This window comes from Cryptomeria japonica, chromosome 3, assembly GCF_030272615.1.
Source record: "Cryptomeria japonica chromosome 3, Sugi_1.0, whole genome shotgun sequence".
NCBI lineage: Eukaryota > Viridiplantae > Streptophyta > Pinopsida > Cupressales > Cupressaceae > Cryptomeria > Cryptomeria japonica.
Window position 1 is genome coordinate 938,689,585 of NC_081407.1, and position 16,547 is coordinate 938,706,131.

Sequence of the window (16,547 nt, forward strand, 5' to 3'; positions counted from 1 at the left end):
TCTTACATAAACCCAACTCAATCTCTAATTATCAACCAAATCCTCTGCTTGAATGATATTACATTATTCACACATTACATATCCATTTACCATTCCCTTGACCATAACCATGATGATCCACAATGAGATCTTACATCATATATATACAAACCCTCGACCATAAACAATCAGGTCAGCCACCAGACAATAAACCAATTACATAATTACAAAACATGTTGTCCTTAGACCAAACAAATAATATCCAACACAAAAGACATCCCAGAAACACATCGAGAGGTCCAATCCACACGTTACATTAAGTCGATCCATAACCTAGATCAACCGGGACCAAATATAGGTCCACACGCTAAAGCAATAATCTCCATCCACCAAGTGTTAAACATGATCACTAACAACATCCTGAATCTCCACTAGAAGTTGCACCAACACCACTTATGCATATCATCAAAGCTCTATCGGTGAAACCCTCGTCGGTACCACAAGCAAGCTTCCAGGCAAATAGGATAGAATCCGATCACCGGACCAAAACCAACTGATTGAATATGAACATGAGAATCAAGAATAAGCCATTTCCATAACCAAATCATACCAAAGAATACCGGATCATGTCGGATCTAAACCAACCAGAAACCACTCATCCTACCGGGACCAGAAGGGTGCCAGTAAAGCATCCAAAATAGCTAGTGTTGACATCAATGACAAAACATCAATGAAACACATAATCGATTCCACCAAATGGCCAAAAAATTAAACAATTTTTCTCACCAGCATTCAAATGAAAGATATTACCTTTTGTCTTAGTTCCTGATGCAATCTCTATACCAGAGGCATTTGGAATCTTGCATTTACCATTCTTGAATTGAAAATCATATCCCTTATTAACCATCTGTCCAACACTCAAAAGATTATGCTTCAAACCTTCAAAATATAATATATCATCAATATTATACTTACCATCAAGAGAAATAGAACCTCTACCACAAATTACACAAGCATTATCATCTCCAACTCTCACTATACCACCATCATACTTCTCCATATTTACAAATTTAATTTTATCACCTATCATATTATGTGAACAATAGTTTTCAATTACCCATTCATCTTTCTCTTAAATCTTAGCAACCAAGGCTTTCTCCTCAACAATAAAGCTTTTAGAATCCATGGGTACCGGATATCTTCCTTGATAGCAATAAATACAAATTCATCTTCTAAATTTCCATTCTCAGACTCTTCATCTATCACACCTTCATTAGCAACATAATAACATTTGTTTTGATATTTGTACTTCTGGTTAGGCTTATAGGGATTATGATACTTGTCATGCTTCTCATATCTATCATGCTTATCAAATTTATCATGCTTATCATACTTTGACATTCATTCCAGACACCTGAAAGAAAAATGTCCTATCTTATCATTCTTTCAAGACACCTGGAAGAAAAATGTCCTATCTTATTACAAAAATAACATTTCAAAGGTAACTTCCCATCATACTTACCAGCTCCCTTAGGCAATCTTTGAGCAATAGGGGCTTCAAGATCTTCAAAATCTCTTTCATGTTCTTCCATCTCTCTCATTTCTCTTTCATATCTGGAAACCCTAGATGAAATTTCTCACAGATCATAATTATGCTTCCCGGATACAAAGGCTTTAAATCTAGTCTCAAATTTACCATGTGATTCTCCAAAATCACTCAACTCAAAAGCAATAAGTTTACCAACCAGCATGTCTCTTGTCATAGTGGTTACAGTCTAGATCTCATCATTATCAACAACTTTAGTTTTGTAAGCAGGAGGCAAGGATCTCAACACTTTAGCAACAATCTCATCTTCTTCAAGAGTTCCACTAGCGCATTTGATGTTCATGACAAGTTCATTCACTATAGCCATAAAGGATGATATGTTCTCATCTTCTCCCATCTTCAGCATCTCATACTTTCCTTTCAAACTCTGTAGTTTAGAAACTTTGACATATTTATCTCCTTCATACAAGGTCTTTAACTTTTCTTCAAGAGTTCCACTAGCACATTTGATGTTCATGACAAGTTCATTCACTATAGCCATAAAGGATGATACGTTCTCATCTTCTCCCATCTTCAGCATCTCATACTTTCCTTTCAAACTCTGTAGTTTAGCAACTTTGACATATTTATCTCCTTCATACAAGGTCTCTAAATTTTCTTAGATCTCATGTGCAATCTGCAATCCCATCACATTAGACATATCTAAATCGGTCAGGGCACTCAACAATGCTTATTTAGCTCTTATGTTATGTTCAACATCCTTGATCTCATTTGAAGTATTAATTGGACCATTCTAAGAAAAATTGTAGGTATTCTTTGTAATCTTCCAATAATCATCTCCAAGACACTTCAAATGACACTCCATTCGGTCCTTCCATATAGTGTAATTGCTTCCAACAAATCTCAAACTCTCTTTCTTGAAAAAATAGTTAACCATCTCGGATCTCCTCAAGTGGTCAAGCTTCTTCCAGAGGATCTAGCTCTAATACCAATTGTTTGCAACAATAATGAATGAAAACTAAGAGGGGGGAGGGTAAATCAGTTTTCACTAGATCTGACAATTTATGCACAACTTCACATATGATCAATTGCAACAAGAACAAAAATAAGCACAATAATAACAACACACATAACAACAAGATTTTGATGTGGAAAACCCGGTTAAGGGAAAAACCACGGTGGGAACCTCCCCACTATAAGATGATACTCTGCAGTAGTATGTGAAAATATTACAATGGGAAATGCACATGCATTCAAGCACACTACCTAGAGCTCATTGCTCAAAAACAAGGACTACAACCCTGAGGAAGGCTCACTGTCTTACAAACACTAGACAACAATCCAGATTACATGAACTAAAATAATAGCATCTCCTAATGCCTGATGACAATTCCATCAAGCACATTTGTCTTCTCTAAACACTCTCTGCTCTACACTTCTCACCAAAAGATGAATTCACTTGTTCACAAATACACCTCTCTCTGATAATGGAGACACAACACCCATATCTAAATTACATGAATATGACACCTATTTATACAAATCATCAACCTTGACTACAAGGTTGACTCAACCCTTAAGACATAATTACAAAATTACATCACATGATACATAGATCAAGCATGGAACCAATGCAATGCCATGGCGATATAACATGGACCCAAATCAAATCCACGAACATGCAACACCACCAAAAATCTTGCCAAACACGCTACACTACCAAAAATGTTGCATAACACGAAGAACATCACTGGACCCATAAGATCCTCAATAACACACACAATGATCAATGCGAACCAGCAAAATAAATAGGAAACGATTAGGAAACGCCAACAAGAGCATTAGAACTATCTGCAATAGCTGCACCAACACCACTTAATCAAATCTTCATCGATCAACACACTAATACTCAAGAACACTCAACAACAGAAAATGGGACTAGAAAGATAACTTGCAGAGCACCAAATCATGAACCATCTGAATTGAAGATACACATGAACATCCCAAACACTTTCCCAAATCTACAACTCAAGATATAATCATTCCGTAGCACAACAGATCAAATACAAGAACACTGTAACATTGAACATTGAAGAACCAATCCTCATACCAGAATCCATAACTCAATCAAATAACCACATATCATCATGGAACCAACACTGAATCAACTAGAGATACTTCATTATTGAAATCACAAATATTCCGCACCAACACATCTACAACATACCTACTAAAACAACCAAACCAAAGTTCTCTACAATACCAAAACACAAGAATATGTTGACATCAATGATAACAACATGTCCTAGCAACAACAATATCCAAGATAAGTCATATACCATCCTAAAGAATCTCATACCTAACATTGTTGGGATACCTCATTTTCATAAATATATTGGGAAATTCTAGACCCCAGTAGCCTTGTGTTGACCTTTACCATGTTATGTAACAATTTCATATTTGAGGATACTTCTCCTGCAGAACACTTTATTAGATCCTTGAAGGATACGACCTTCGATTGGTTTTTTTATGTAACTAATAACTCAAAGAATACTTTTTTACAACCTGTTAATCAGTTTCTTCAATACTTATAAGCTATCATTGGACCTTGAGATTTCTCATCTAATTTGATTCATTTCAAGCAAGGGTGATTGATTTTATAAGGTGTTATCAAGCTCTTTTCTCTCAAATCTCTTATCCCCTTCTAGATGTTGATGTGCAATGAATTTTCATTGGAAACACATAGCCACACAACCATGACAAGTTATTTTGATGAAATATCCTTTATTCACATACTTATGTATAGCTCTCCATGATTACAAAAAATCAATTAACTAGTATGAGGTCTCTTCCTTGTTAGCTCCTATTGTTTAGTTCGAGGAAACTCCTAATTTACAATCATTTAAAAAGTTTAAAATAATAGTTTAATTAAAATTAATCATTCCTCTAATCACATTAAAACTTAGGTTGTAATAACAATACCTTTTACTGTAGTCCTCTTTCCTCCTAGATTAAGGACTCGACAGTTTGACCAATTTTATAATTCTTTCTATTCCATTATGATCCAATTTATTGATAATAAATTAATCTATCTTTCCCCTATCCATATCATAGATACCTCAATACCTTTACCTCGTTCATTTATTGTGAAGGATTTTTGTCAATATCATCATGCTCCTAGACATGATACTAAGCAATGTATGCATCTTAAACATGAAATCCAATAACTCGTTGACTCTAACATCATTTAGGTAGCTAGCGTAAATGAAAAAGTCAATAAATATATTTCTCCTCCAAACTATGACTTGCAAATTTTCTCTAACCCATTACCATCCACTTCAGCTAACCTTGTATACCTTGCCATTGAAAATCGATCCTATTCCCCAAGACAAATATCTTATGAACCTAGTTAGCATAATAGATGCCCACCCTCGCCAACCCAAATCTAAACCTAATGTTACCATAATATCGATGCTTCTATTCATGTACTTGATGCACCTCTATACATCACCACTAAAATTAATGATAAACCCAGATAGGGAGCACTCATTAATCTTGTTTTCTTGATGAATTTTATTAAAAAATAAATTATCTATGTGCATGAATTTCACCAAGATACATGAAAAATCACAAGTTTTAGTTAGACTGCATTATGGTTCCACTCTTACTAACCTTGGTACCACAACCCTTCATGTGTTGGTTGGACCCAAAAGCCTAGATGTATCCTTTATCATAATTCCAACCTCAAACCAATTTCATATTAAGCTAGGTCATAGTTCACTCACTTCTGTGAAGGTGGTCCCTTCTAGGATCCACAAGTGTATAATTTTTTTGGTTGAAGAAGAAGTGTATACTATTTATCATAGTGGATTTCAACCCTCATCTCATTAGGGAGACTTTTCACTTTATTTCCCCAAAAAAATTTATTTGTTCTTTATGTGCTCTTCATCCTTCATGCTTATAGTTATATCGTATCTAGGGGATGAGGTTAATTCAAAATAATACATTATTGGTAACATAATCATACTATCTCCTAATCATTGGATCCCTTATATATTGTTGTATCATCTTGTTTCATTGAATATGGTATCACCTTGTTTTTCTTAGGTTGAGGAAAACTTGATGTGGTTATGTGCTTGTTTTTACATGTATCATTTTTTCACCTTAAAGGCAATTGCTCCTAATTGGCACTACAAATTAGTTTAAGGTGGGGGCATATATTCATTGTATGTTTCACTTTGTTCAAACATAATGAATTTGGTTGGGATCTTGCAACACTTGTTGATCATATTTGTAGAAATTTATTATAATTTTTCTAAAAACCATACATTTTTTCGGCCCATAATTTTTTATATTGGTGACGTGAAACTCACTTTACTAGTTTGTGTTGTTTTCAGTTACTACTTTTAGAGCTCACCTAGCTTAATGTAGCTTGCTATTCAATGATGTCTTCACTATTCCATGATCTACCAAGCAAATAGTGGATTTTTCTATTCCATGACTTAGGGATGTCATTGTGGATATGGCTCCTAGTCAAGAGCTATGGATCTTGCTAGTCTAAGATGTCATACCTTGTGTATTTGTTGATATACCTCCTTGTCAATATTTGTAAATATTCCTAGTCCAAGATGAAATACCTTGTGCATTTGTAGATATGGTTTCTAGTCAATATTTGTGGTTCTTCCTAGTCTGAAATGCCATCATATGTTCGCCTTGGCCTATATAACTAGGGCATCCCCTTTGTAACATTATCTCATATCATTGTATCATTTGCATCCTTGATAGAATGAAATTATTATCTCATTATTGATCTCTCTTTTAATTTCATTAAGTGCCTTCATTTTGGGTGGTTATAAGCTTCAAATCTTTAGTATGCCATGAACGCACGTGATATAACCTAGGTTCTCTAAGTGAATCCCATATGACCAACTCTATCACAAACACATTCGCATTCCTTAAAATTATTTAAGTGGGTGTTATGCTTAGTGTAGGATCACAACACAAATTTAATCCCATCTACTAGATGGGGGATAGATAGAGGTAGTCAGGTACATATGAAATCTCTTATTGTTGAGTGCTTAAAAAATTCACCCTAATGAGTTATATCTTGACACCTAAAGGTACATTATGAGTAGCTTCAAGGTGTGAAACACATCTCTCATAGGTCACACCAAATAATGGGTGATGTCCTTAGGCCTCCTAAATAGAAAAATGCACTATATCATATGAATAATAAGGAGAGAGCATATATGTGCTCAAACACTCTTAAAACAAACAAAATGACTTAGGTTGACTAAGGTTTCAGATTTCCAAGATCACCAAATTGTATGAGGAGAGAATACACCTATATGAGGGCCCCAATGTAGCAAGAAAGTTATTTAACCCTTCAATCTACTTAATTCGCCTAAATTTAATGTAAATTCAAGTGTCTTTGACTAGTCAAGGGAAATGCATTAGTAGTTGTATAATGTGATTCTTAGACTAGCATAGGAGAGCTATAAAAACCACTGTTAGATTGGTCACAATAAAATCTCAAAGGTAGTATTTTAGTCCAACAAAGATACCAATGAAAAGAAACTATAATTCCTAAAGATGACTTTACCATATGTATCTACTAATTTATAAACATGTCTATTGAAAAACAAATCCCCTTAAAAGTAAACATGTATGCTGATTTATAAATGCATTCGCTAAAAAAGGTGTGCACTTAAAATTGGTGTATATATGTTGATTCATAAATGCGTTTACTTAAAAATTGATGCATGTGTTGATTAATAAACTCATTCATTCAAATGCTAAATCCACTTAAAATTATAGATCGCCTATTGATCTAGGTCAAAACCACCAAAATAGAACCTACAACGACAAAATAATAAAAAACTATAGAAAGTGGATCAGTAATCTAGGGACAAAAGTCTCACTAGACGTGCCAAAAATGTGTGCATGAATTTTTTGTCTATTGTGAGCAAATTAAATTATTAAAAAGTAAACAACACAAAGAAATAGGAAAACACTCAATTAAGGCTTAAGGAAATCTAAATGAACATAAAATTCAGCATACGATCCTATGTTAGAATCCTTGTTACACTTTGAAAGTAGATTTACCCAAGTGATTTAATTTGATATGTGTGCTTGCAAATTTGGCAACACACCGTTGTATTCACAAGTTGGGTGCATGAAAATGGCTAAGTGATGAGAGATGTATAGATTTTGAGAAAATTGGTAGATAGTTAAGATAAATTGGGAAGATCAAGGGTGATGATTTATTGAGACATGTCAAGTAAGGAGATGATGACAAGTGTCATTTAGTGGTTGGTTGAGATGGAGCAAGATGATTAAAGAGAAAATAAAGGATGAAGTATCCTTCTTGGGAGGATTGGATGGATGGGGTGGAAAGGGTACTTGGGAGTACCCTTGAGGGATGGGCAAAGACTTCAACCATGTGACATTTTACCAAGGCTATGTCACATATACAAAGGCCCATCTCATTGTGTAGAAAAGGCACATGCATTTATACACATGACAGTGTGAAGGAATTGAGGGGTCTAACTAGGATTTGGTTGTGCAAGTAGGTGATTAGGGGATTAAATGGTTTTATACCACTTAAAGAAAAGTGGAGGAAAATATGAAATTAAATAGATAGATATATTTATTTGATTTTTGGGATGAGAATGGGACGATTTAGATAAATAAATGCTTAAAGTAGACAATAGGAGGAAGATGATTTAATTATTTAGGCTAGGAAATGAATGTCTGTGAGTAGTGATGGATAGTGATTTTATTAATTAAAGAATAAAATGTTATTTATTTAATAAAGGGATGGGAATGCGATAACTAATTGAATAATTAGAGTTATGTTCAATCAATTATAGAGGAAATAATTAGATAATGATGATGTGTTGAAATTTTAGGTGTCTATAATTATAATTCTTAACTTCTTCTAAACCCAAATCTAAATCCAAAAAGAAAAATCTCCTTAAAAATTATCATATCTCATACAAATTATTTAACTCAACTTCTTAATTTGCTTCCTTCCAACCTCTACTTTCTTTCAAGGATATCTTCACCATTTAAAAACTTAATATATTTTCATACATCCTAATTTAGATCTATTCTCAACTTATAAATTTACCCATCCATCTCTCATAAACGGCAATAAGCTCAGTAGCTTATAAGAATAAAAAGTAAGAGCAAACAACAAGATTTACCTGTGGTTATATTTTAGGGTTCAAAACAAGCTTTTACGCTTGCTATTTTAGAATGTAATCAAATTTGAAAAAGTAGTCTGTGTTTGATTGGATGACCATAGCGACCAGGAAGCTGTGATTTTAGATTGACCACGTCACCAAAACCTACTATTTTATATGTAAATCGTTTTAATTTGTTTGAATATTATTAATTAAATATTTTTATAAATGTTATTTATTAATATAGTTTGTCATGTTTTGGATAAAAGCAATGGATTAACTAGTTTATTTTTTAAGTCTTTATATAAATTGATCACATATTAAATATCAGTCAATATCAGTCAATATCATTCACATCTAAAATCAAATAAAAAAATTCGTGTATTAATTGTGAAATCAAATACATTTGTGATTTTAGATTGACCAAGTCACCAAAGTTCTCGAAGATAATTTACTTCATTGCACAATGTTTCATATGTAAATCATTTTAATTTGTTTGTATATTATTAATTAAATATTTTTATGAATGTTGTTTATTAATATAGTTTGTCATGTTTTGAAAGAAAAACAATTGATTATTTAGTTTACTTTTTTTTTTTTTTCAAAGTCTTTATATAAATTGATCACATATTAAATATCAAAGTCAATATCATTCATATAATAAAATAAATATTCACTAATCAATTGTGAAATCAAATACATTTGTTTTATTTTCAAGATCTAATGAAATGAAATAAATGTTGTAAGAGTCAAAGAATATTTATTACAATCTATGGTGAGTTCTATCTAAGGTGTAGAAAAGGTGTAAACAATAGAAAATCTTCTCAATTACAATAAAATCTTAGATCAAAAATTTAAAATGGATTTTCAAATATTAATGTGTGTGTGCGCGCGCGCACGTGTGTGTGTGTGTGTGTGTGTGTGTGTGTGTGTGAGAGAGAGAGAGAGAGAGAGAGAGAGAGAGAGAGAGAGAGAGAGAGAGAGAGAGAGAGAGAGAGAGAGAGAGAGAGAGAGAGAGAGAGAGAGAGAGAGAGAGAGAGATAAATGTTCACTTTCTCTGTATCTAATAAAGCTATCAAAACTAAATCCAGATGATCATTGAAGGATAGTAGTTGTAACTTTTCAAATTTTAATTTAGTATTTTTTGTTCAAGATTTAATTTTCTACCTTGTGTGAAATGAGCAAAAAGAAGTTTGAACACTTCAAATACAATAGTTGTAGCTTTAAATCACTACAAATAACAAATCTTTTCTAGTTTTCCTCACCTGCCAAAAATAATTGGTGTTTTCCAATAGACATCACCAAACTTTCCCAATAATCTTTGTTGATTCATTTACATAGAATTATCCAATATATGATTGTGGTTTTAAAAGGTAGTTTGGGTGACCATAGATTGTACCAAATCATACAAGGTATCACCTAAGCCCTACCAATGATGGTAGTTGAATAATGTCATCAGTGTGAGGCAAGATTGTCTTGAGGAAATATTTTGCATCAATGTTATATTTTCTTCTAATTCAGTAGCATTTTCTCAAGTATGCACCTTACTAGTAACGATTGCACGTAGTCTTAACTATTTTTAGGTTATTATGCACACAACTAGGAGCTTGTTTATATTCTAATATGCGGTTGCAATAACCTTTTAAAGCCTTATCAACAAATTTATTTTTTGTATATCTTTCCATCATGTGGTATTCTATGAGAATACATCTCCTTGAGGCATTTACCAAATTGTCCACATGCCTTGTCTATGCTTGCATTTTTTTTTTGAATACATGTTTATAATTGTCAAAAATCCCTCTTCCATTATGCTTTGATACGTCTATGCATACCTTATTCTACAACGCATTTTGGCAATGAGAGAACAAATTAGAAAGCCAAAAAAGACAATAATTTCATTCAATGGTGAAGGAACATTATATAGTAAGAAATTCAGGTATGTCGGGTATGTGGTTAGGAAACTACATAATAGAATAACTAGAATAACAAATAATGAAATATTACGTTGACATTCCCCCCCATTATATCGTTCCTACAAATGTACCATTGAAACCTCAAGTTTCACCTATCTAATAGACACTCCCTTAAGACTAAAACATAAAACATATTGATTACATAAAATGAATACATATTTTTGAGAAGAGCTTTCCTTGAAGAACCAAATCTTGAATTAACTGGAACTCCACCAAGATTCCTCGTGAACCTTGTAAAGATATAACTCTGAACTAAATTCCCGAATTCTACTTTCCTCGAACTCTTGTATCATAGACACCAAACAATTCGATACACTTCAATGGTGACAGTTAGACAAAAATCTCAAGCGAACCGCAGGAGGGTCAAAGTGCCTGAGTTAATATTGGGCTTTGCCTCATTGAATATTCATACCATCCCACAATAGTTTAACCGCCTCGTGCAAAACATTATCATGCATTTTGTTCATAGTCATCTAAAAAATGCATCAAAATAGTTACAGATGTCTTCCATCGGCTCTGATACCATAATGAGAGAATTTGGCTATACACCTGGCAATTGTATTTTCTCAATAATTAATAAAGAATTTTTGTGTATGTCTTGTTATAATCACAATCCATGAGAATAAATCTCCCTGGCATTATGTCAAATAGGTCATGTGCCTTGTCTATTATCCTACTATTCTTCCCTTGTGAAAAAGGTGTTCTTGAGAATATATAACTGAACTTTATGGTTTCAAATTTTTGGGTTTGAGAAATCTAGACGTGGTTACTATTAGAATCTATCATTAAAGAGGTTTTTAATTTTTATAAGTAAATTATTAATGATTTAGATGTCAATGTTTGTGGATTTGAAATGTTTTTTTATTGAAAGTTACTTAAAATGTATAAGGTTGTTTTCATATTGTGTAATTCAAATTCTATGAAATTGACGTGGGCTCTAGGGAAAGATAGGAAATGATTTCCTTAAATAAAATTAATGCATTAAAAATATGGAAATATTGAATAATATTTCTAGTTTAAGAAGTTGGTTTATTTATTAGTAAATTAATCAGCAAGTAAAAAATAACAAATGGAAAATATCTAAGTAGGTTTTAATAATTGAATCTTTTGAGAGGAATATTCTTTTAGGTATGCAATTCTTGCATAATTTATAGAGTTTAAGGTTTATATTTGTTGAGTTTGAAAAAATTGAAGTTGGTATAGCTGGGATGTATTTTTTAAGTCTTTGTTTTGCATTTCCTAGGATTTTATTATAATTATAAATATTTTTTATTAAACTTTAAAAAAAAAAATGTTGGTCTTAGAAATTGTCATTTAGTTTTATATCTTATTTAGTTGGCATATTACATTTTTAACACAATCTATACATTTCTTCAACATAAAATAAAAGCATATAATATAAAATTTAATGAAAATTGAATGGAATTTATGTACATAAATGAAATAATTTGAAGTTAAATATTAGGGAAATCATGTGAGTTATTAAATTTATTATTTGTCTGATTGCATATAGTAATTTATTTAATTTTAAGGGTTTAGAATTGTTGCCTTGAGAAATTTGCAAAAATGTACTTCTAAGATTAATTCGACCATTCATTTAGATTTTCATCTAATGAACATGAACTATGACTCCCAATGGTGTATCCTTACATACTAAGTCATAATATGTAGCCAAAGGGTGAAGAAATAAACTTTGATATATGTGCATAAACTACATTGCTACTATATTATGCAATAAAAACCAAAATTAAGGTGATGTGGACTTCAAAAATGATCAAGCATAAGCACATGCATAAAACACTTGAAAAAGGATGAACATTTTACAGTGGGTAGAGAAGGGTTTTAAATTTCTATCATAGGTAGTCTAATCAAGTGTACATCTTGTATTATGTGGGAAGATGGTGCATATCCCAAATTAATATATGTGATCCAAGATTCATAAATTTAAAATATTTACTCTGTGTGTAGCTTCTTGATCTCCTCTCAATAAAGTTGTCATACATTAGACTAAATTAGTTTTCATCAACCCAAAAAAGTTTATTTATATGATATATATTCTAGTAGAGGGTGATTAAAAAACTATCTAACTCTAATTTTAAAGCAATATATAAAAAGATAACCATCATATCACTAATAGGGTTTTATAAAGAATGTCCTAAGATAGTTCTCCAATCACACTTCTAAAATGATAGCCTTTGAATTAACTTAAAATTATATGAAATATAATTTTATACACATTATATGAAGAATGACTTAGTAAGAAAGAGTAGAAAATAATTGATGGATGATGATGTATAGATTTCATTTTATCATTTCAATAAATAAATAAATTCATACAAAATAGGAACATTATGAAATATCAATGCCTATTATTGAATATAAATTGCAATATTTAGTTTGAAAATGTAAGACACGGCTATATTCATCAATGTCTCTCAATATTATAGGATAAAAATTAACATTTGTCATATAGGTAGTAAAAATGTTGCTAACATTATAATCTAAATTAGCCAAATTAATGCATTTTCATTGCATATATATTTTTATCTGAGTTATAATTATAAATTGATTTTATGTTGATGGTAATATCTTGATGGTCAATTTTTTGCTCCTTCTTTTTCATATTTGTAAAACTTATGTATTTGTATTTAACACTTTGAAGAGTTGATATGATGGTTAACCCTCTTTAAAGAAATTTCATGCTTTAGGGATTTAGCATTCTAATAATTAAAATATTTATAATCCTTGTATATGTCTACTATCTTTATAATACAATTCTTTTTTTCTTATTGACCATATCCACCCTACTCATCTTGTTATACTACTTCATAAATCATTGACCAATAATTCCATATCATCTTTCCCCCTTAATAACTAATCTTGATTAAGATTTTTTTTTAATTTCTATGGTTAAGGCCTCCTCAAAAACTAATCAGTAGGTATGCTATTTCAAAGAATCCCTAGAATTGTATATTAGTTCCAAGCCCTATTGAAATTTTCAATAGGGTTATTCCTTGGTTTATCAGCAAAGTTAAGGTTCTAGTTGGTAGAGGAGCCAAAATGGTATTTATCATTTGAGTTTGGTAGAAAGAGGTAAAATTTTGACTCAAGTGCAATGAGTTCGAGGAATGACAACTTTTGGGAACATCAAGAACTATTGATGAGTTTTGTTTCCCACTTCAACATTTGATAAGTCCTTGATAGCCCTTGGAAAATCAAAGTTAAAGTGCAATTCTAAGTTCCTTTGAAACTCTCAATGATATGAAGCGCATTAGAGTTAGCTATTGTATTGAATCTTTTAAGTCAAAGCTTACACTAGTTCATAGCACTAGTAAAACTTCTTATGTTTTTGAATTCCTAAATAGCCCTTGAAAAACAAAGACAAGTGTACGTCAAAAAAAATTCTTCAAATCCCAATAACTTCAATCTCTTGATGAAGTTCATTACCCTAACAAGCTAAGTGTTCAATATCTTGGGAAATTTTATAACATTGATAGCCAAGCAATGAATATACAGGGTCCAAGAAAAGCTCAAAGCTTTACAACCAAGATGAAAAGTGCAAGTTGCAAAAGAAATCCGATACCAAGACAAGTAAGAAAAAGTTTGGGTTCTTATAATATGTATTCATGAATGATTGTGCAGAAAGGGAATGGGTTTTTAAAGGCTCTAAAAACCTTGACCGATATAGAAAAAGGCAATGCAAATATTCAGATGAGTTTTGGATGCCAATGGAAAAAATAGTTTTGAACCTTGATGGGAATTGAACCTCTATAGTAGAAGATAAAGCAAATAAATATGCCACAAACAAATTGAGAAAGTAATTTGATAAAGGAAAATGGAAAATGATCACCGAACTATTTTAGTTCAAGTAGTTGAACTATAACATGCCAAAACATAAAAGTGATAAAAGTGCAATGGTTAAGGGGTTATAAAATTAGTTTTGAAGATCAAATTAGATAGAGATTGGCTAGCAATTTGGAAAAAAAAGTTTAGAATAGAGAGAATAAGGCTAAAGGGAATGCATGAATGAACAGTGAATAATACTCATGTAGTTTTGCAAATTAATTTAAAGAATTCAATTTCTTTTGTCCAAAGATTATAATTATTGTTGTGAAAGGTGCATGATTGGGCTACCTAGAAAGAGACCCTGATATCAACTGGATTGCATATACTCTCAACTTGTAGATCCAACTCTTAAATTGATTTTGAATCTAAGAATCTAACTTCACTTAAATATGTGACATGAAGTTTGATCTAGACTCATACTCCAAGTCTTTAACTTGACTTATAAACTAGCCTCTATCTTAATTTTGCATGTATTATATTTTTGACATGATCTGTAGATTAAGTATTAATATATTTGTACAATAAAATATTAAGGAGAAAGAATATATAAATTCTAATATTTTTTATTTTTAACAATGAATAAGAATCACTTATGATGTCCCTATTTCAAATGCATAGACCATTGGTTCACGCATCTTTAAAATGTTATAAAATTGGCAGTTTCACCAAATGTGCAATAAACATGGTAATAAGTATGTTCATGTAATGTAGTGTTATTATAAATTACAAAACCTTAAAGAAACATCTAGTATAAAAGTCCTCTCCAAATTTATCTAAAAACTTTCTATGTAGGGTTTTGCATTTTTAATATTAAACAAGTGTAACAGGTATGGTGTCTCTATTTCAAACTTATGGAATATTGGTTCACAAATATTAGTGATGCCTTCATAAATGGCACAAGGTTAGCAAATGATAAACAACACAAAAGACACGAAACCATTAGTGTTAGTTAATAAAAAACTAATCTAAAAAGGCATACCAAGAGAGACACTAAAAATATGCAAACATATTTAACTATCAAAGCAAACATGATGAGGCATCTCCAAATACCTCCTAACATGCTCTTAGTTTCTTTCTCCCTTGTTCCTCTCCTCTCCAAGTTCCAAAATAGTGTAGCTCTCAGCAGCTTTTTGCACTATGGATGCTTATGGAGGATTGAGATTGTAGTATTGTGCTTCAAATGTGAAATGAAAAGCTAATACTATGCTATTGATGCTAAAATGATTTATTTTATCAAAAAGACAAGATATTAGATGATTATGCTAAAATGCTCTCTAAAAATGCCTATAGCTTAAATGCATACAAGTTTCCAGGATCTGGATTATGAAGAAATGGGCTCTATTTATAGGGAAAATGGAGCAATGGATGGTTGAGATTGAACAATCTCAACAAGGGTCAGGATTGAATGATTTCAAATCCATGTGAGGGCTTTCAACCCAATCCCAGGATGACAAGTGTCAAGGTGAGATAGGTTGAGAGGGGAGGGAATAAGAATTAAATGCCTGATATGACTTTGGAAGTTAAAGTCAAGGTTGGTTGAATGAATAAACTCTTTATTCAAAGAATAAAACTTTTATCCAATGGATAAACTCTTGTGCAAATGTGAAATGGATGAATATGGTCAAAACAATAAATGTTTGGGGAGACAAGTTTGAAATAACCATAAATGGTTATGTAAGAGCCATAAATGGTCATGTAAGAGCCATTAGTGGTCTTGGAAGACTTTGGGGGTTAATTTGTTGAACACACAAAGCATTAAATACTTTTCAAAGACTTTGGAGTCTTTGAGAAGTGACTCCATTTTGCTTAGGAATGTGACAATAATTAGGGGATGGATTAGGCTAATTAGGAAGGGGTTAGAAGAATTTAGAAGGGGATTAGATTTTGCAAGTGGATTTGGTGGGTGAGGGAAAATAGGATTTTATTAAAATAAAAATTCATTTATTTCAATAAATGTGTGCAAGTTGCATTTGTAGGAAAATGCAAGTGGGGGGGGATAATGATTTAAATAAATGT